Source organism: Bombina bombina, chromosome 2 (assembly GCF_027579735.1).
Source record: "Bombina bombina isolate aBomBom1 chromosome 2, aBomBom1.pri, whole genome shotgun sequence".
In the NCBI taxonomy this organism is placed as follows: domain Eukaryota; kingdom Metazoa; phylum Chordata; class Amphibia; order Anura; family Bombinatoridae; genus Bombina; species Bombina bombina.
This window is the reverse complement of record NC_069500.1, coordinates 1324607986-1324630195: the sequence shown is the minus strand read 5'-3', so window position 1 is coordinate 1324630195 and position 22210 is coordinate 1324607986.

Here is a 22210-nt window from a genome sequence, read left to right as displayed (position 1 = left end):
AAACCTGATCTTCTATACAATACTTTTCTAATTTGAATGTTAACATAAAGTATAAAGACTTCCGGAGGGCGGAGAGTTTGGATGAGAGCGTTGGAGTGGAGCTCCATAACGACGCCAAGCAGTGACCCGCTTACTAGCTGGCCCAAACCTACCCCACGCTAATTTCTTGCTGGATCGCTGCCTTGTATGCCTTGAGGGCACGATCACAGCTGACTTGAGGGGGTGTAGGATCCTAAGATCTCTTCCTAGCCACCAGAAATAATGCAGAAACGCCAAACCTGAGCACTGTACACCAACTTTGCCTCCTATCCTAACTGTGAGAGTCTACCGGATTAGACTGGCTCCAACATAGCAGTCATACGGAGCCTGTAAGTGAGTAGGCCTGAAACCGGTCAGCAGGACAAGATTAGAAGTACATCCAAAATTCATGAGCATGGTAAAAATTATTCTCCCTTGCAGCGGGGTGGACTGTATATATTGAGAGATGTGTGCTGAGACTTTTATACTGGAATAAAATAGATGTACTCTTAACTCTTTTTGCCTCATTGAAACCTCTGCTTTACACTTAAGAAATGGTGTATAAACTATTATTCATAGCATAGTCCTTACTACTATAAAGTTAAAGTCACTGGAAGCACTGGGGAAATCTGGCACAGCAGTGCTAGTGAATATATTCCTGTGGTATTCAGGCTTATGAAGCCTCTGTGAACTGTGAAGGCGACTTTTTGGGCTGGTTTTTTTAGAATAAGAAAAAAAATCCCTCTTGGTAGATTGGAAGTGGTCTTGTGGGACTTTCTTATTGATGGAAATCCTAGATTTATTTTTGTGAACTAAATTACCAATATAAGTCATCAAGTGCTTTATGGAATTTTTAAATCATCTATATGGAAAACAAACTGCTTTAAATCATCTAATACAGAGATGCTGGTAGATAATAATCAAGAGAGAGTGTGCAGGAAATTAGGTGATACCTGTGTATGCTCATATTGCTCTGAAAGTAAGATCTTTTCCTTTAATATATATGAACATATGCATAGTTTCTAGAAAGATTAAGCACCCACTATGGACCTTTTAAATCATCTGTCTTGAAAAAAAGCTGTTTTAAATCGTATAAAACAGAGATGCTGGTAGATAATAATCAAAAGAGAGTGTGTAGGAAATAAGGTGATACCTGTGTATGCTCATATTGTTCTGAAAATAAAAAAAAATTCCTCCAATATCTACGAATATATGCATAGCTTCTGAAAGATTAAGCACCCACTCAGAGATACCTGTGTATGTTTTCTTTGCTTCTGAAACCAAACATTGGAAATGTGATACCTGTGTATGCCTACCTCTGAATAACAATCATCTATGTGGGAATATCTGTATACGCTACACTCTTACTGTATTACCTATGTAAGCATTTTCTTTGTTTTTAAGCTAAGTGTCTTTGCTGAGATACCTGTTTGTGCTTACTTTAAACATGAAACCAAACATAATTGACTAGTCCTAAAGCCCGTTGACACGGGCCGTGTTTGTCTTTGTCTTTGTCTCTCTCTCTCTCTCTCTCTCTCTCTCTCTCTCTCTCCTCTTTATCTATCTCTCCTCTTTCTCTCTCTTTCTCTCTCTCTCTCTCTCTCTCTCTCTCTCTCTCCTCTTTATCTCTCTCTCCTCTTTCTCTCTCTCTCTCTCTCTCTCTCTCTCTCTCTCCTCTTTATCTCTCTCTCCTCTTTCTCTCTCTCTCCTCTTTATCTCTCTCTCTCTCTCTCTCCTCTTTATCTCTCTCTCCTCTTTCTCTCTCTCTCCTCTTTCTCTCTCTCTCTCTCTCTCTCTCCTCTTTATCTCTCTCTCCTCTCTCTCTCTCTCTCTCTCTCTCTCTCCTCTTTATCTCTCTCTCCTCTTTCTCTCTTTCTCTCTTTCTCTCTCTCTCTCTCTCTCTCTCTCTCTTTATCCCTGCGCGTGCAATCATCTCTGCTGCCGGGTCCTTCACCCCCTGCGCGTGCGATCATCTCTGCTGCCGGGTCCTTCACCCCCTGCGCGTGCGTCCTCGCGCTGCGTTGTTTCACCCCCTGCGCGTGCGATCAGCTGCAAGAGTTTGTCTGAACTGCGCATGACGGCTTCAGACAAACTCTTGTCTTTTATAATATAGGATGTTATACTGTTGCATGCTCAACTTGTTTTTGTAGTTTAATATTCTTCCTGGAATACCTGTGTATGCTTAATTTGCTTTTGAAGCCAAGCACCTTTTATGAGATACCTGTGTATGCCTACCTCACTACTGAAGACAAGTGTTATTGACATATGAATTGCCTATATACAATTGCCACTGTAGCCAAGTACTTCTATTGAGGTATTTGTGTATACGCACTAAGCTATTTGAAGCCAAGCATTTCTGTTGAGATAGCTGTATATGCTTATCTTGGTCCTGGAATCAGGCACCTTTGATCTGACATCTGTGCATGCTAATTTATTCCTGAATTTAAGCACCTCTGCTGAGACATCTGTGCATGTTACTGACTGGAGTCAAGCATCTTTATTATGATACCCAAACAAGACTATCTTGCTCTTATACCCAGGCACTTTTCAATGAATTTACTGTAAAAGCTCTCTACAGCTAAGCATTTTTTTTCTTTTTTTATCAATGGTTCATGGGCCTTGACTTCATAATCTATACAACCACTAAGTGGGAAAATTATTGGGGCTTAACAGAGAGCCAGTTGAAACTTACACCTGAATGAAAACATAGAAAAGCTAAAACTCCACTGATTCCGCACTCATGAGTGTTGATAAATTATTTAAAGTAGCTCAGATACAGTCCACCTCTAAAATGTCTACAAAACAAAAGCAGAAAGACAGATGGCAGAAGCATAATTCTGAAAGTTAAATAGACCTTTCTGCCTCTCCAGCTAAAAATCAAGGCCAAGAAAATATACAACCATTGTTTCAAGAATTAAAAGCTTTTTTTTTTCACCAAAAATGGAAACACTCCAGGAGGGTATAGACACACTTACTAGTGAAATCTGACAGTTTTCTTCTCGTCTCCAACATGCAGAGCAACAATTTTTTTTTATATGGAAGATACCCAACATATGAATTCCATCAATCTCCAAAAATTGGAGCGTCAAAATACCATCCTACAGGAAAAACTAGATGATCTAGTACCTAATAACATCAAGAATAAAGATCTTCTCTATCTAAACTCCTTCATTTTAATACTGATACTGATACTAGAAGTGGAAAGAGCCCACAGAAAAGGACCAAAACCATCATTGGCAAGACCCAATCAATGACCTAGACAGGTTATCTTCAAATTTCTTTGGTACCAAGAAAAACTGACTATACTGAGAGCATACAGAGCCAAACCAGATCTTATTTACGAAGGAAACCAACTGCTTATTTTTCAGGATTTCCAGCAGAAATTGCCAGAAGGAGAAAATAATCTGACCCTCTTTGCACCAAGCTATATAATCAGGCCAGACATGCTTTGTTATTATATCCTGCTAAACTAAGGCCTAGATTTAGAGTTTTGTCGGTAACGACCCGCGTAGCTAACGCTGGCTTTTTTCTGGCCGCACCTTTTAAATACCTCTGGTATTGAGAGTTCACAGAATGGCTGCGTTAGGCTCCAAAAAGGGAGCGTACAGGCATATTTAACGCCACTGCAACTCTCGATACCAGAGTTGCTTACGGACGCGGCCAGCTTAAAAAACGTGCTCGTGCACGATTCCCTCATAGAAAACAATGGGGCTGTTTGAGCTGAAAAAAAAAAAAAACCTTCAAAAAAGCCGCGTTCAGCTCCTAACGCAGCCCCATTGTTTCCTATGGGGAAACACTTCCTACGTCTGCACCTAACACTCTAACATGTACCCCGAGTCTAAACACCCCTAACCTTACACTTATTAACCCCTAATCTGCCGCCCCCGCTATCGCTGACCCCTGCATATTATTATTAACCCCTAATCTGCCGCTCCGTAAACCGCCGCTACTTACATTATCCCTATGTACTCCTAATCTGCTGCCCCTAACACCGCCGACCCCTATATTATATTTATTAACCCCTAATCTGCCCCCCACAACGTCGCCTCCACCTGCCTACACTTATTAACCCCTAATCTGCCGAGCGGACCGCACCGCTATTATAATAAAGTTATTAACCCCTAATCCGCCTCACTAACCCTATAATAAATAGTATTAACCCCTAATCTGCCCTCCCTAACATCGCCGACACCTAACTTCAAACATTAACCCCTAATCTGCCGACTGGAGCTCACCGCTATTCTAATAAATGTATTAAACCCTAAAGCTAAGTCTAACCCTAACACTAGCACCCCCCTAAGTTAAATATAATTTAAATCTAACGAAATTAATTAACTCTTATTAAATAAATTATTCCTATTTAAAGCTAAATACTTACCTGTAAAATAAATCCTAATATAGCTACAATATAAATTATAATTATATTATAGCTATTTTAGGATTTATATTTATTTTACAGGTAACTTTGTATTTATTTTAACCAGGTACAATAGCTATTAAATAGTTAAGAACTATTTAATAGCTAAAATAGTTAAAATAATTACAAATTTACCTGTAAAATAAATCCTAACCCAAGTTACAATTAAACCTAACACTACACTATCAATAAATGAATTAAATACAATACCTACAAATAACTACAATTAAATAAACTAAGTTACAAAAAATAAAAAAATATTTACAAACATAAGAAAAATATTACAACAATTTTAAACTAATTACACCTACTCTAAGCCCCCTAATAAAATAACAAAGCCCCCCAAAATAAAAAATGCCCTACCCTATTCTAAATTACAAAAGTTCAAAGCTCTTTTACCTTACTAGCCCTGAACAGGGCCCTTTGCGGGGCATGCCCCAAGAAATTCAGCTCTTTTTCCTGTAAAAAAACACATACAATACCCCCCCCCAACATTACAACCCACCACCCACATACCCCTAATCTAACCCAAACCCCCCTTAAATAAACCTAACACTAAGCCCCTGAAGATCTTCCTACCTTGTCTTCACCTCACCGGGTATCACATCGATCCGTCCTGGCTCCGATATCTTCATCCAACCCAAGCGGGGGCTAGACATCCATCATCCGACGGCTGAAGAAGTCCAGAAGAGGGTCCAAAGTCTTCATCCTATCCGGGAAGAAGAGTAGATCCGGACCGGCAACCATCTTCTTCCAAGCGGCATCTTCTATCTTCATCCGATGAGGACCGGCTCCATCGTGAAGACCTCCAGCGCGGACCCATCTTCTTCCAACGACGACTTCCCGACGAATGACGGTTCCTTTAAGGGACGTCATCCAAGATGGCGTCCCTCGAATTCCGATTGGCTGATAGGATTCTATCAGCCAATCGGAATTAAGGTAGGAAAATTCTGATTGGCTGATGGAATCAGCCAATCAGAATCAAGTTCAATCCGATTGGCTGATCCGATCAGCCAATTAGGTTGAGCTCGCATTCTATTGGCTGTTCCGATCAGCCAATAGAATGCGAGCTCAATCTGATTGGCTGATCGGATCAGCCAATCGGATTGAACTTGATTCTGATTGGCTGATTCCATCAGCCAATCAGAATTTTCCTACCTTAATTCCGATTGGCTGATAGAATCCTATCAGCCAATCGGAATTCGAGGGATGCCATCTTGGATGACGTCCCTTAAAGGAACCGTCATTCGTCGGAAAGTCGTCGGAAGAAGATGGGTCCGCGCTAGAGGTCCTCACGATGGAGCCGGTCCTCATCGGATGAAGATAGAAGATGCCGCTTGGAAGAAGATGGTTGCCGGTCCGGATCTACTCTTCTTCCCGGATAGGATGAAGACTTTGGACCCTCTTCTGGACTTCTTCAGCCGTCAGATGATGGATGTCTAGCCCCCGCTTGGGTTGGATGAAGATATCGGAGCCAGGACGGATCGGTGTGATACCCGGTGAGGTGAAGACAAGGTAGGAAGATCTTCAGGGGCTTAGTGTTAGGTTTATTTAAGGGGGGTTTGGGTTAGATTAGGGGTATGTGGGTGGTGGGTTGTAATGTTGGGGGGGGGTATTGTATGTGTTTTTTTACAGGAAAAGGAGCTGAATTTCTTGGGGCATGCCCCGCAAAGGGCCCTGTTCAGGACTGGTAAGGTAAAAGAGCTTTGAACTTTTGTAATTTAGAATAGGGTAGGGCATTTTTTATTTTGGGGGGCTTTGTTATTTTATTAGGGGGCTTAGAGTAGGTGTAATTAGCTTAAAATTGTTGTAATATTTTTCTTATGTTTGTAAATATTTTTTTTATTTTTTGTAACTTATTTCTTTTTTATTTTTTGTACTTTAGTTAGTTTATTTAATTGTATTTATTTGTAGATATTGTATTTAATTCATTTATTGATAGTGTAGTGTTAGGTTTAATTGTAGGTAATTGTAGGTATTTTATTTAATTTATTTATTGATAGTGTAGTGTTAGGTTTAATTGTAACTTAGGTTAGGATTTATTTTACAGGTAAATTTGTAATTATTTTAACTATTTTAGCTATTAAATAGTTCTTAACTATTTAATAGCTATTGTACCTGGTTAAAATAAATACAAAGTTACCTGTAAAATAAATATTAATCCTAAAATAGCTCTAATATAATTATAATTTATATTGTAGCTATATTAGGGTTTATTTTACAGGTAAGTATTTAGCTTTAAATAGGAATAATTTATTTAATAAGAGTTAATTAATTTCGTTAGATTTAAATTATATTTAACTTAGGGGGGTGTTTGTGTTAAGGTTAGACTTAGCTTTAGGGGTTAATACATTTATTAGAATAGCGGTGAGCTCCAGTCGGCAGATTTGGGGTTAATGTTAGAAGTTAGGTGTCGGCGATGTTAGGGAGGGCAGATTAGGGGTTAATACTATTTATTGTAGGGTTAGTGAGGCGGATTAGGGGTTAATAACTTTATTATAGTAGTGGTGCGGTGCGGTCTGCTCAGCAGATTAGGGGTTAATAAGTGTAGGCATGTGGAGGCGACGTTGAGGGGGGCAGATTAGGGGTTAATAAATATAATATAGGTGTCGGCGGTGTTAGGGGCAGCAGATTAGGGGTACATAGCTATAATGTAGCTGGCGGCGGCGTGCGGACGGCAGATTAGGGGTTAATAATAATATGCAGGGGTCAGCGATAGCGGGGGCGGCAGATTAGGGGTTAATAAATATAATATAGGGGTCGGCGGTGTTAGGGAGAGCAGATTAGGGGTACATAAGTATAACGTAGGTGGCGGTCGGCAGATTAGGGGTTAAAAATATTTTATCGAGTGGCAGCGATGTGGGGGGACCTCGGTTTAGGGGTGCATAGGTAGTTTATGGGTGTTAGTGTACTTTAGAGCACAGTAGTTAGGAGCTTTATAAACTGGCGTTAGCCCAGAAAGCTCTTAACTACTGACTTTATTCTGCGGCTGGAGTTTTTTCGTTAGATTTCTAACGCTCACTTCAGACACGACTCTAAATACTGGAGTTAGAAAGATCCCATTGAAAAGATAGGATACGCAATTGACGTAAGGGGATCTGAGGTATGGAAAAGTCGCGGCTGAAAAGTGAGCGTTAGACCCTTTCCTGACTGACTCCAAATACCGGCGGTAGCCTAAAACCAGCGTTAGGAGCCTCTAACTCTGGTTTTCACGGCTACCGCCAAACTCTAAATCTAGGCCTAAGACTCTTAACCTTAACAGGCCCCAAGATTTTTCTTAATATCCAATCTTTACAAGAATATCTAGAGACTGAGATTCAGAATGGAAAGCCTGATGGACAAAGGTCTCTATGCCCAAATAGTCCTTAATTGGGGCTATTACGGGAAAATTGTACTGCTAGTTCTGATACCTGTTTAAGAGATATTTAATGTTTGTTGTTTTTTATACAAATTTATTTTTTCTTTCAGCATTTTTTGTATATTTATTTTTCTGTATAATCTTTATTTTTTTAGATCCAAATGGCATGATTGTGAATCACAGAAGGTTCTTGCTAATTTAAATTTTTTAAAGGATCCATGGCAGAAACCCAGTTTCTCTCAAAAAATCAAAATACATACCTTTTGTTATTTATCTTTTGACAGAGGTGGGAGCATTCAACTTCAACTTCAATCGAGCTTAAGAATAGATCCTACCAGGGTTATTAATAACATGCCAGGTTATCACCGATTGTTCCAGGCTCCGAAATCTTCATCCAAGCCCAAGCGGGGGCTAGACATCTATCATCCGACGGCTGAAGAAGTCCAGAAGAGGGTCCAAAGTCTTCATCCTATCCGGGAAGAAGAGTAGATCCGGACCGGCAACCATCTTCTTCCAAGCGACATCTTCTATCTTCATCCGATGAGGACCGGCTCCATCTTGAAGACCTCCACCGCAGACCCATCTTCTTCTTCCGACGACTTCCCGACGAATGACGGTTCCTTTAAGGGACGTCATCCAAGATGGCATCCCTCGAATTCCGATTGGCGGATAGGATTCTATCAGCCAATCGGAATTAAGGTAGGAAAATTCTGATTGGCTGATGGAATCAGCCAATCAGAATCAAGTTCAATCCGATTGGCTGATCCGATCAGCCAATCAGATTGAGCTTGCATTCTATTGGCTGATCAGAACACCCAATAGAATGCGAGCTCAATCTGATTGGCTGATTGAATCAGCCAATCGGATTGAACTTGATTCTGATTGGCTGATTCAATCAGCCAATCTGAATTTTCCTACCTTAATTCCGATTGACTGATAGAATCCTATCAGCCAATCGGAATTTGAGGGACACCATCTTGGATGACGTCCCTTAAAGGAACCGTCATTCGTCGGGAAGTCGTCGGAAGAAGAAGATGGGTCCGCGTTGGAGGTCTTCAAGATGGAGCCGGTCCTCATCGGATGAAGATAGAAGATGCCGCTTGGAAGAAGATGGTTGCCGGTCCGGATCTACTCTTCTTCCCGGATAGGATGAAGACTTTGGACCCTCTTCTGGACTTCTTCAGCCGTCGGATGATGGATGTCTAGCCCCCGCTTGGGCTTGGATGAAGATTTCGGAGCCTGGAACGATCAGTGATACCTGGCATGTGAAGACAAGGTAGGAAGATCTTCAGGGGCTTAGTGTTAGGTTTATTTAAGGGGGGGTTGGGTTAGATTAGGGGTATGTGGGTGGTGGGTTGTAATGTTGGGGGGGGGGTTTGTATGTTTTTTTTACAGGCAAAAGAGCTGAATTCTTTGGGGCATGCCCCGCAAAGGGCCCTTTTAAGGGCTGGTAAGGTAAAAGAGCTTTGAACTTTTGTAATTTAGAATAGGGTAGGGCATTTTTTTATTTTGGGGGTCTTTGTTATTTTATTAGGGGGCTTAGAGTAGGTGTAATTAGTTTAAAATTGTTGTAATATTTTTCTAATGTTTGTAAATATTTTTTTATTTTTTGTAACTTAGTTCTTTTTTATTTTTTGTACTTTAGTTAGTTTATTTAATTGTATTTATTTGTAGATATTGTATTTAATTAATTTATTGATAGTGTAGTGTTAGGTTTAATTGTAGATAATTGTAGGTATTTTATTTAATTAATTTATTGATAGTGTAGTGTTAGGTTTAATTGTAACTTAGGTTAGGATTTATTTTACAGGTAATTTTGTAATTATTTTAACTAGGTAGCTATTAAATAGTTATTAACTATTTAATAGCTATTGTACCTGGTTAAAATAATTACAAAGTTGCCTGTAAAATAAATATTAATCCTAAAATAGCTAAGATATAATTATAATTTATATTGTAGCTATATTAGGATTTATTTTACAGGTAAGTATTTAGATTTAAATAGGAATAATTTATTTAATAAGACTTAATTTATTTTGTTAGATAAAAATTATATTTAACTTAGGGGGGTGTTAGTGTTAGGGTTAGAATTAGCTTAAGGGGTTAAACAATTTATTAGAGTAGCGGTGAGCTCCGATCGGCAGATTAGGGGTTAATACTTGAAGTTAGCTGTCGGCGATGTTAGGGAGGGCAGATTAGGGGTTAATACTATTTATTATAGGGTTATTGAGGCGGGAGTGAGGCGGATTAGGGGTTAATACATTTATTATACTAGCGGTGAGCTCCGGTCGGCAGATTAGGGGTTAATAATTGTAGGTAGCTGGCGGCGACGTTGTGGGGGGCAGATTAGGGGTTAATAAATATAATATAGGGGTCGGCGGTGTTAGGGGCAGAAGATTAGGGGTACATAGGGATAACGTAGTTTGCGGCGGTATACAGAGGGGCAGATTAGGGGTTAAAAAATTTAAATATAGTGGCGGCGATGTGGGGGGGCCTCGGTTTAGGGGTACATAGGTAGTTTATGGGTGTTAGTGTACTTTAGAGCACAGTAGTTAAGAGCTTTATGAACCGGCGTTAGCCCAGAAAGCTCTTAACTACTGACTTTTTTCTGCGGCTGGAGTTTTGTCGTTAGAGTTCTAACGCTCACTTCAGACACGACTCTAAATACCAGCGTTAGAAAGATCCCATTGAAAAGATAGGATACGCAATTGACGTAAGGGGATCTGCGGTATGGAAAAGTCGCGGCTGAAAAGTGAGCGTTAGACCCTTTAATGACTGGCTCCAAATACCAGAGGGCGGTAAAAACCTGGGTTAGGAGCCTCTAACGCTGGTTTTGACGGCTACCGCCCAACTCTAAATCTAGGCCTAGATGAGCTAATAAGCTCCTTAACATAGATAGAAATATGTAATTTGTACTGGAATAAGGGTTGTATACAAATACATATATAAAGGAAATACATTTTTCATAAAATTGATACATACTAAATAGAAATACATCATTCTCATATTGTTGATAAAGAAAAAAATACATCAAAATAGTAATAAGCACCCTAATGGACCAACATAGGAGGTAGATGATGTAAAAAATAAATATATGAACAATATAGAAAATATTAAATATTATAAACTATGCGGCCAATCATATAATAAATAGGATTGGTATTTATGTTTCCTCTCCAAAAAACTGAACAAATACATACAGTATATATATATATATATATATATATATATATATATATATATATATATATATATATATATATATACAGGTGGCCCTCGTTTTACAACGGTTCAATTTACACCGTTTCAGAATAACAACCTTTTTTTCCAGTCATGTGACTGCTATTGAAAAGCATTGAGAAGCAGTGCATTTATTAAAATAGCCAGTAGGTGGAGCTGTCCGCTTGTGTTGCAGCAAAGCCAAGCAAGCTGAAATTAATCAGTTTAACCAGACCTGAGCTATCGAGCAGATTTCAAAGGAACAAGATCTTCCTGTCTATAAATCAGTCCAAATTGGAATGCATAGAAAGAACTGTTTGCTGAAAAATGCAAGTGAAGTCTGTGTTGTGTGATTAATTTATTAGGTTTATAATGCTGTTTAGCATTTAAAGTCTTCATTTCAAAGCTTTAAAAATAATGTTTTAGGTGTTACTTATGACAATTTTGAGAGGGGCCTGGAACCTATCTTCCTCACTTCCCATTGACCTATAAACTGGGTTTCAATTTACAACGGTTTCGATTTACAACCATTCCTTCTGGAACCTAACCCCGGCGTAAACTGAGGGCTACCTGTATATATATATATATATATATATATATATATATATATATATATACAGTATCTCACAAAAGTGAGTACACCCCTCACATTTTTGTAAATATTTTATTATATGTGTACAGTCTGCATAACAGTGTAAATTTACAACCATTCCTTCTGGAACCTAACCCCGGCGTAAACTGAGGGCTACCTGTATATGTATATATATATATATATATATATATATATATATATATATATATATAAAGAACAAACTGGAAATATACACAGGCGGCTAAAAACCAAACAAATAATATTAGAGTGTGATTGCTATTAATTCCGTAGGCAACCTGTCAGTAAAATTATTGCCACATCAAGCGGACTCTGTGCTTTGCATCAGAAAAACATCAAATAGCAATTATCCATTATTCATCTGTATGTATAGACTTGAGAGTGATAAAGACCAGTCTCTCTAAGTAGCATCCACCAATCATTAGAGCTGTGCTCTAAAATAATCCCCAAACGGAATGATCTCATATATACATCGGCATACCCCTTTAGTAAAACGGTGTGTAAAGTCTACGATCTCTGTATTTTAGAAATAGGCAGGAGTCAACTCACCAATGCAACGGCATTCACTTTGGGGCTGAAGTGCAACACTTGCTGTCTGGGCGTCCGTGTGTCGTAGTCGCTCGTGTAAGGTGCTTGTACTGCTGCACGCCAGGGGAATCACTTCCTCTACTTCCTGGACAGCACCAATAGCGCTATTTCGACATCCGGTACCTCCGCTCCAAAAACTCTGCCACCCGGAATGCTGGAACACTGCAGGATAGGTGTGTCCGCCTCAGCCAATCTGGTGCTGCGTAGGTGTGTCCGCTTTAACCAATCCGGTACTTCGTGTTCTCTTCGGGTATGCCGGTTAGGGGAAAAAAATATTGGTTCTATTTTATATATACCAAACTGCTTCAGTGGATGTATAGGGAGCCCATCTTCATCCTCACTCTTAAATAAACTGTTTGGGAGCTTGGTTGTGAAGAGCCTGAACGATTCCTGGTCAGTAGATACTTTATCATAAGAAAGAAAGAGTATCGTAGGCTCAAATAGTAAAAAACAGTTCCTTTAATGATCCCACATAGGGTATAAAAATAACCTAGGAGGTTACAGCAAGGGTGGTCACAGCACAAACGAGCATTGAAATGCTAACATGTTTCGGCCTGCGGCCGTAATCTTAGCTAATCAATGTAACTGCAGTAAAAGTATTTAAAAGCAGTGCCCATTTTCCATTGGTAGACTTGTAATCCAATCAGATAGCAAGCTACCAAGGGGTGTTCAAATCTCACAGGTGTATACTAATATCTTTAATTGTTAATTTAGTTAACCCTCTCATCACGAGCAACATAGTTCACTCAATATATGACTGTCGTAGGGAGAGTTTCAAGGAAATACAAAGTCTGTATACAAATAATCAAATTTTGCAATAAAGAGGTAGTAAGAAAAACACACAAACAGATCTGCAAGAATGCAATAACTTGCAGATCTCATTGAAAACATCAATATTGAATGATACATATTTATTTAAGATAGATATTATAAAAAGGAGTAGTTATATGTTATACGTTTATATGTCTATAGAAAACTCAACTTTGTGTAAAGTGTCATTATCCAGAATTAGATGTTAAGAGAGAACTTCATATCTATTGCCATATATCTATGTACATAATTTATTTGTTTATTGATTTACTAGTTGATATGCATGCAGGTTATGCAAATATATATACATACACACATATATATATATATATATATATATACATATACATACATGTACATATACATATAAAATCTCCCTAAAATAATCAAGTGATGTGTGATAAAGAACAGTTGTCCCTACAATTCCCAAATCAGAATATATCATATGTTATATAATATATTATCTCCTTATTTAGAGGTGTAAATAGTCTCATGTGTTACTAAATCCCCTATTGCACATAACATATATATAAATGAAAATGTAGGTGTGAATGGGATTTACATGGGAACATGTATAGGGACATAAACTTTTGCATACATAAGTACATATATATATATCAATATCAGATGGTTATGTACAGCACTGCTCAGCTATTCCTACCAGTGTTGGAACTAGCCATGGGAGTCCAATTGTGCAGTGCTATACATACACATCTGACATATGACAGATCTAATTTATGTTATCCAATATTGAACATTAAGCACTAATTATAATATCAATTGTCTATCCTATTTCCAATAATTGATTAAGTCATATTCTGAATTTAAGCCTGTGGGAACTCTGGTTGCTAACTTAAAGATCCAGCACATCTCCCGTTTCCCTAGTATTTTATTCCTATCCCCACCTCTAGGTGGTGGATTCACTTGTTCAATTATTTGCAATCTCAATGAATCAACACTTTTATGATGGTGCCTTTTGAAATGTTGAACGAGAGGTGTGCTAGCTTCTCCCTTAGTAATCGTTGATAAATGATTTCTAATTCTAGTGTTAGCGTCATTCGTCGTTAAACCTACATACTGTAGGTGGCAGTCTATGCATGTGATTACATAAATAATGTACGTTGAAGTACAATTAAGACATTTTTCAATAGTATACCTCTGGTGTGTCACCGATGAAGTAAAGTTATCTGAAAATATACCAAAATCACAGGGTCTGCATTTGGCTCTCCCACATCTAAACATCCCCTTGTGTGTCAACCAGGATCCTTTAGTTGTTTGTGTTGTCTGTGGTAATTAGGAAGGTGAAAGAATATTACCCAATGTTTTACACTTTCTATAAGAACAGCATAATCCATTGTTAACGCACGACTCTAATTTGGTATCTGCTGCTAGAAGTCTAAAGTGTTTTTTCACAATGTTACAGACTGCATTATAGTTTGTACTAAAGTCTGTCACAAATGTAACCTTAGAGTGATCTTGTTGATTGTCTCTATCTTTATCCTCAAGTAGTGTATTTCTATCAATTTTATCAACTTGAGTTTGGGCTCTGTTTATAGTGTGTCTAGAGTATCCTCTATCTTTCAGGTTAGATCTCATAGTTTGACTCTGTGTTTTGTAGGTCTTCTCCAATGTACAATTTCTTTTAGCTCTGGTTAGCTGTCCCTTTGCCACTGCAAAAGGGACATGCTTAGGGTGACAACTAGTCACATGTAGTAGTGTATTTTTAGTGATAGGTTTTCTATAGATGTCACAAGTAATTCTACCATTTTCATCTGCCTTTAAGGTAAGGTCCAAGTAGTTTATGTACTCTTTACTTCTTTCTGAAGTAAATTTGAGTCCCACTGTATTCTTGTTCAAGTTCAATAGAAATTCATCCAATATATCCTCAGGACCTTGCCATATGAGTAACAAATCATCTATATAGCGTTTGTAAAACGCTATATACTGTCTCTGTGGATTATCGTCTCCATAGATGTGGGACAGCTCCCACTAACCCATGAAAAGGTTGGCGTATGAGGGGGCAAATTTTGCTCCCATGGCTGTCCCACATCTCTGGAGATAAAAACTACCGTCGAACTTGAAGTAGTTATGAGTCAACATAAATTCAGCTACTTTCAGAACAAAATCTGTAAATTTAGTGCCAAAATTAGAAAAAGTGGTGAGGAAGAATCTTAGTGCTTTTAATCCCTCACAGTGTGGGATGGCAGAGTATAGGGCTGTTACGTCTATTGTTACCCATAAATAGTTATTTTTCTCCCATGTCAGTGGTTCCATCAATTTAATGACATGTTTAGTATCCCTTATATAACTCATCAGTGATGTTACAAATGGATTTAATATGGCATCGAGCCATTGAGAAAGGTGTTCCATAATGGAACCTATACCACTGACTATGGGTCACCCTTGTACATTATGGATAGATTTATGTACTTTGGGAAATAGATGGAAAATAGGTACCACAGGATGTTCTATGAGTAGGTAATCATATGTCATTTTATCAATGAAGCCTTCTTCGAGGCCATCATCGAGGAGAGACTGAATTTCTTTCTGATACATATTGGTTGGATCTTTTGTCAGACGAATGTAATTATCTGGGTTGTTCAGCTGTCTATGGGCTTCTTCTATATAAGTAGTTCTGTCTAGGACTACTGTAGAACCACCTTTATCCGCTCTCCGTATGACTTTATCTTTGTTACTTTTTAGTTCTTTTATAGCCTGCTTCTCTCTATATGTTAGATTATGTGTTCTATCCATCTGAGTCGAGGTGGAAAGTTGGGTAAGGTCTCTCTCCACTTTCTTATAAAAAGTTTCTAGCACTGGGCCCCTAGTTTGTATTGGGTAGAATTCTGAATTATTTCTGAACCCATTAAAACAGTTTACAGTACCTATATCATCTTGTGAAGTAGGGATGGACATAGAATCTAATGTTTGAACATCACAAGATTCTTTAAAATCAAGTGGTATCATTTTAGTAGAGAGGCCTATTGGTTTGCTTTTTGTATGCAAATCGTCATATGGAGTATCAGCAGTGTCTGAAAAATGTTTCCTTAGAGTGATGTTTCTAATTAATTTGTTTACATCTAGCATTGTGTTGAATAAATTAAAGCCACATGTAGGGGCAAAGTTTAAACCTAGGTTTAAAACTTTATATTGTATGTGTGTAAGTTCAACACTAGATAGATTAATGACATTGTTGTTTACTGGTATTTGGATGATGTCTTGTGTCCTCTCAGAGGCTACCTGTCCTGTTTTTCTGTACCTATCCCTGTTTTGTCTGTCTGATTCTGAAAAACCTGTTAAAATGCATCTTTGTCTTCTGTAGTGTTTGTATTTCTATTTGAATGTATCTCCCTCTCTATACAAGAACTAAAAAGTAACAAAGATATAGTCATACGGAGAGCGGATAAAGGTGGTTCTACAGTAGTCCTAGACAGAACTACTTATATAGAAGAAGCCCATAGACAGCTTAACAACCCAGATAATTACATTCGTCTGACAAAAGATCCAACCAATATGTATCAGAAAGAAATTCAGTCTCTCCTCGATGATGGCCTCGAAGAAGGCTTCATTGATAAAATTACAAATGATTACCTACTCATAGAACATCCTGTGGTACCTATTTTCCATCTATTTCCCAAAGTACATAAATCTATCCATAATGTACAAGGGCGACCCATAGTCAGTGGTATAGGTTCCATTATGGAACACCTTTCTCAATAGCTCGATGCCATATTAAATCCATTTGTAACATCACTGATGAGTTATATAAGGGATACTAAACATGTCATTAAATTGATGGAACCACTGATATGGGAGAAAAATAACTATTTATGGGTAACAATAGACGTGACAGCCCTATACTCTGCCATCCAACACTGTGAGGGATTAAAAGCACTAAGATTCTTCCTCACCACTTTTTCTAATTTTGGCACTGAATTTACAGATTTTGTTCTGAAAGTAGCTGAATTTATGTTGACTCATAGCTACTTCAAGTTCGACGGTAGTTTTTATCTCCAGAGATGTGGGACAGCCATGGGAGCAAAATTTGCCCCCTCATACGCCAACCTTTTCATGGGTTGGTGGGAGCTGTCCCACATCTATGGAGACGATAATCCACAGAGACAGTATATAGCGTTTTACAAACGCTATATAGATGATTTGTTACTCATATGGCAAGGTCCTGAGGATATATTGGATGAATTTCTATTGAACTTGAACAAGAATACAGTGGGACTCAAATTTACTTCAAAAAGAAGTAAAGAGTCCATAAACTACTTGGACCTTACCTTAAAGGCAGATGAAAATGGTAGAATTACTTGTGACATCTATAGAAAACCTATCACTAAAAATACACTACTACATGCGACTAGTTGTCACCCTAAGCATGTCCCTTTTGCAGTGGCAAAGGGACAGCTAACCAGAGTTAAAAGAAATTGTACATTGGAGAAGACCTACAAAACACAGAGTCAAACTATGAGATCTAACCTGAAAGATAGAGGATACTCTAGACACACTATAAACAGAGCCCAAACTCAAGTTGATAAAATTGATAGAAATACACTACTTGAGGATAAAGATAGAGACAATCAACAAGATCACTCTAAGGTTACATTTGTGACAGACTTTAGTACAAACTATAATGCAGTCTGTAACATTGTGAAAAAACACTTTAGACTTCTAGCAGCAGATACCAAATTAGAGTCGTGCGTTAACAATGGATTACGCTGTTCTTATAGAAAGTGTAAAACATTGGGTAATATTCTTTCACCTTCCTAATTACCACAGACAACACAAACAACTAAAGGATCCTGGTTGACACACAAGGGGATGTTTAGATGTGGGAGAGCCAAATGCAGGCCCTGTGATTTTGGTATATTTTCAGATAACTTTACTTCATCGGTGACACACCAGAGGTATACTATTGAAAAATGTCTTAATTGTACTTCAACGTACATTATTTATGTAATCACATGCATAGACTGCCACCTACAGTATGTAGGTTTAACGACGAATGACGCTAACACTAGAATTAGAAATCATTTATCAACGATTACTAAGGGAGAAGCTAGCACACCTCTCGTTCAACATTTCAAAAGGCACCATCATAAAAGTGTTGATTCATTGAGATGGCAAATAATTGAACAAGTGAATCCACCACCTAGAGGTGGGGAGAGGAATAAAATACTAGGGAAACGGGAGATGTTCTGGATCTTTAAGTTAGCAACCAGAGTTCCCACAGGCTTAAATTCAGAATATGACTTAATCAATTATTGGAAATAGGATAGACAATTGATATTATAATTAGTGCTTAATGTTCAATATTGGATAACATAAATTAGATCTGTCATATGTCAGATGTGTATGTATAGCACTGCACAATTGGACTCCCATGGCTAGTTCCAACACTGGTAGGAATAGCTGAGCAGTGCTGTACATAACCATCTGATATTGATATATATATGTACTTATGTATGCAAAAGTTTATGTCCCTATACATGTTCCCATGTAAATCCCATTCACACCTACATTTTCATTTATATATATATTATGTGCAATAGGGGATATAGTAACACATGAGACTATTTACACCTCTAAATAAGGAGATAATATATTATATAACATATGATATATTCTGATTTGGGAATTGTAGGGACAACTGTTCTTTATCACACATCACTTGATTATTTTAGGGAGATTTTATATGTATATGTACATGTATGTATATGTATATATATATATATATATATATATATATATATATATATATATATATATATATATATATATATATATATATATATATATATATATATATATATATATATGTGTATGTATATATATTTGCATAACCTGCATGCATATCAACTAGTAAATCAATAAACAAATAAATTATGTACATAGATATATGGCAATAGATATGAAGTTCTCTCTTAACATCTAATTCTGGATAATGACACTTTACACAAAGTTGAGTTTTCTATAGACATATAAACGTATAACATATAACTACTCCTTTTTATAATATCTATCTTAAATAAATATGTATCATTCAATATTGATGTTTTCAATGAGATCTGCAAGTTATTGCATTCTTGCAGATCTGTTTGTGTGTTTTTCTTACTACCTCTTTATTGCAAAATTTGATTATTTGTATACAGACTTTGTATTTCCTTGAAACTCTCCCTACGACAGTCATATATTGAGTGAACTATGTTGCTCGTGATGAGAGGGTTAACTAAATTAACAATTAAAGATATTAGTATACACCTGTGAGATTTGAACACCCCTTGGTAGCTTGCTATCTGATTGGATTACAAGTCTACCAATGGAAAATGGGCACTGCTTTTAAATACTTTTACTGCAGTTACATTGATTAGCTAAGATTACGTCCGCAGGCCGAAACATGTTAGCATTTCAATGCTTGTTTGTGCTGTGACCACCCTTGCTGTAACCTCCTAGGTTATTTTTATACCCTATGTGGGATCATTAAAGGAACTGTTTTTTACTATTTGAGCCTACGATACTCTTTCTTTCTTATGATAAAGTATATATATATATATATATATATACAGTATCTCACAAAAGTGAGTACACCCCTCACATTTTTGTAAATATTTTATTATATGTGTACAGTCTGCATAACAGTGTAAATTTGCTGTCCCCTCAAAATAACTCAAAATAACTCAATACACAACCATGTCTAAATCATTGGCAACAAAAGTGAGTACACCCCTAAGTGGAAATGTCAAAATTAGGCCCAATCAGCCATTTTCCCTCCCCAGTGTCATGTGACTTGTTAGTGTTACAAGATCTCAGGTGTGAATGGGGAGCAGATGTGCTAAATTTGGTGTTATCACTCTCACACTCTCTCATACTGATCGCTGGAAATTCAACATGGCACCTCATGGCAAATAACTCTCTTAGATCTGAAAAAAAGTATTGTTGCTCTACATAAAGATGGCCTAGGCTATAAGAAGATTGCCAAGACCCTGAAACTGTGCTGCAGCATGGTGGGCAAGACTATGCAGCGGTTTCATAGCACAGGTTCCACTCAGAACAGGCCTTGCCATGGTTGACTAAAGAAGTTGAGTGCACATGCTCAGCGTCATATCCAGAGGTTGTCTTTGGGAAATAGATGTATAAGTGCTGCCAGCATTGCTGCAGAGGTTGAAGGGGTGGGGGGGTCATCCTGTCAGTGCTCAGATGATATGCCGCACACTGCATCAAATTGGTCTGCATGGCTGTCATCCCAGAAGGAAGCCTCTTCTAAGGATGATGCAAAAGAAAGCCTGCAAACAGTTTGCTGAAGACAATCAAACTAAGGACATGGATTACTGGAACCATGTCCTGTGGTCCGATGAGACCAAGATAATCTTATCTTATTTGGTTCAGATGGTGTCAAGCATGTGTAGCGACAACCAGGTGAGGATTACAAAGACAAGTGTGTCTTGCCTACAGTCAAGCATGGTGGTTGGAGTGTCTTGGTCTTGGCCTGCATGACTGCTGCTGGCACTGGGGAGCTACAGAGAGAACCATGAATGCCAAGATATACTGTGACATACTGAAGCAGAGCATGATCCCCTCCCTTCAGAGACTGAGCCGCAGGGCAGTATTCCAACATGATAACTACTCCAAACACACCTCGACCACTGTCTTGCTAATGAAGCTGAGGATAAAGGTGATGGACTGGCCAAGCATGTCTCCAGACCTAATCCCTATTGAGCATCTGTGGGGCATCCTCAAACGGAAGGTGGGGGAGTGCAAGGTTTGTAACATCCACCAGCTCTGTGATGTCATCATGGAGGAGTGAAAGAGGACTTCAGTGGCAACCTGTGAAGCTCTGCTGAACTCCATGCCCAAGAGGGTTAAGGCAGTGCTGGAAAATAATGGTGGCCACACATAATATTGACACTTTGGGCCCAATTTGGACATTTTCACTTAGGGTTGTACTCACTTTTGTTGCCAATGGTTTAGACATTAATGGCTGTGTGTTGAGTTATTTTGAGGGGATAACAAATGTTATACAGGCTGTACATCCAAGATGGCGTCCCTTCATTTCCGATTGGCTGATAGGATTCTATCAGCCAATCGGTATTAAGGTAGGAAAAATCTGATTGGCTGATTCAATCAGCCAATCAGATTGAGCTCGCATTCTATTGGCTGATCGGAACAGCCAATAGAATGCGAGCTCAATCTGATTGGCTGATTGGATCAGCCAATCGGCTTGAACTTCAATCTGATTGGCTGATTCAATCAGCCAATCAGATTTTTCCTACCTTAATTCCGATTGGCTGATAGAATCCTATCAGCCAATCGGAATTGAAGGGACGCCATCTTGGATGACGTCCCTTAAAGGAGCCTTCATTCGTCGGTAGTCCGTCAGGAAAGAAGGATGTTCCACGTCGGCGGGATGAAGATGGATCCTGAAGAAAGAAGATTGAAGACCCCGCTTGGAAGATGACATCGCCCGGATGGAAGACTTCTTCAGCGCCACTTGGAAGATGACATCGCCCGGATGGAAGACTTCTTCAGCGCCGCCTGGAGGATCACTTCATCGGATGGAAGACTTCTTCAGCGCCCCTTGGAGGATCACTTCTGCCGCTCCGGATCTCCTCTTCGGTTCCATTGGTGGCTCAGTGAGTGAAGACGACTCAAGGTAGGATGATCTTCAGGGGGGTAGTGTTAGGTTTTTTTAAGGGGGGTTTGGGTTAGATAAGGGGTATGTGGGTGGTGGGTTTTAATGTTGGGGGGTGTATTTTTCTTTTACAGGCAAAAGAGCTAAATTCTTTGGGGCATGCCCCACAAAAGGCCCTTTTAAGGGCTGGTAAGGTAAAAAAGCTTTGAACATTTTTAATGTAGAATAGGGTAGGGAATTTTTTTATTTTGGGGGGCTTTGTTATTTTATTAGGGGGCTTAGATTAGGTGTAATTAGCTTAAAATTGTTGTAATATTTTTTAAATGTTTGTAACTTATTTTTTTTATTTTTTGTAACAGCTTTTTTTATTTTTTGTACTATAGTTAGTTTATGTAATTGTATTTAATTGTAGTTATTTGTAGTTAATTTATTTAATTAATGTAATGATAATGTAGTGTTAGGTTTAATTGTAACTTAGGTTAGGATTTATTTTACAGGTAATTTTGTATTTCTTTTAGCTAGGTAGTTATTAAATAGTTAATAACTATTTAATAA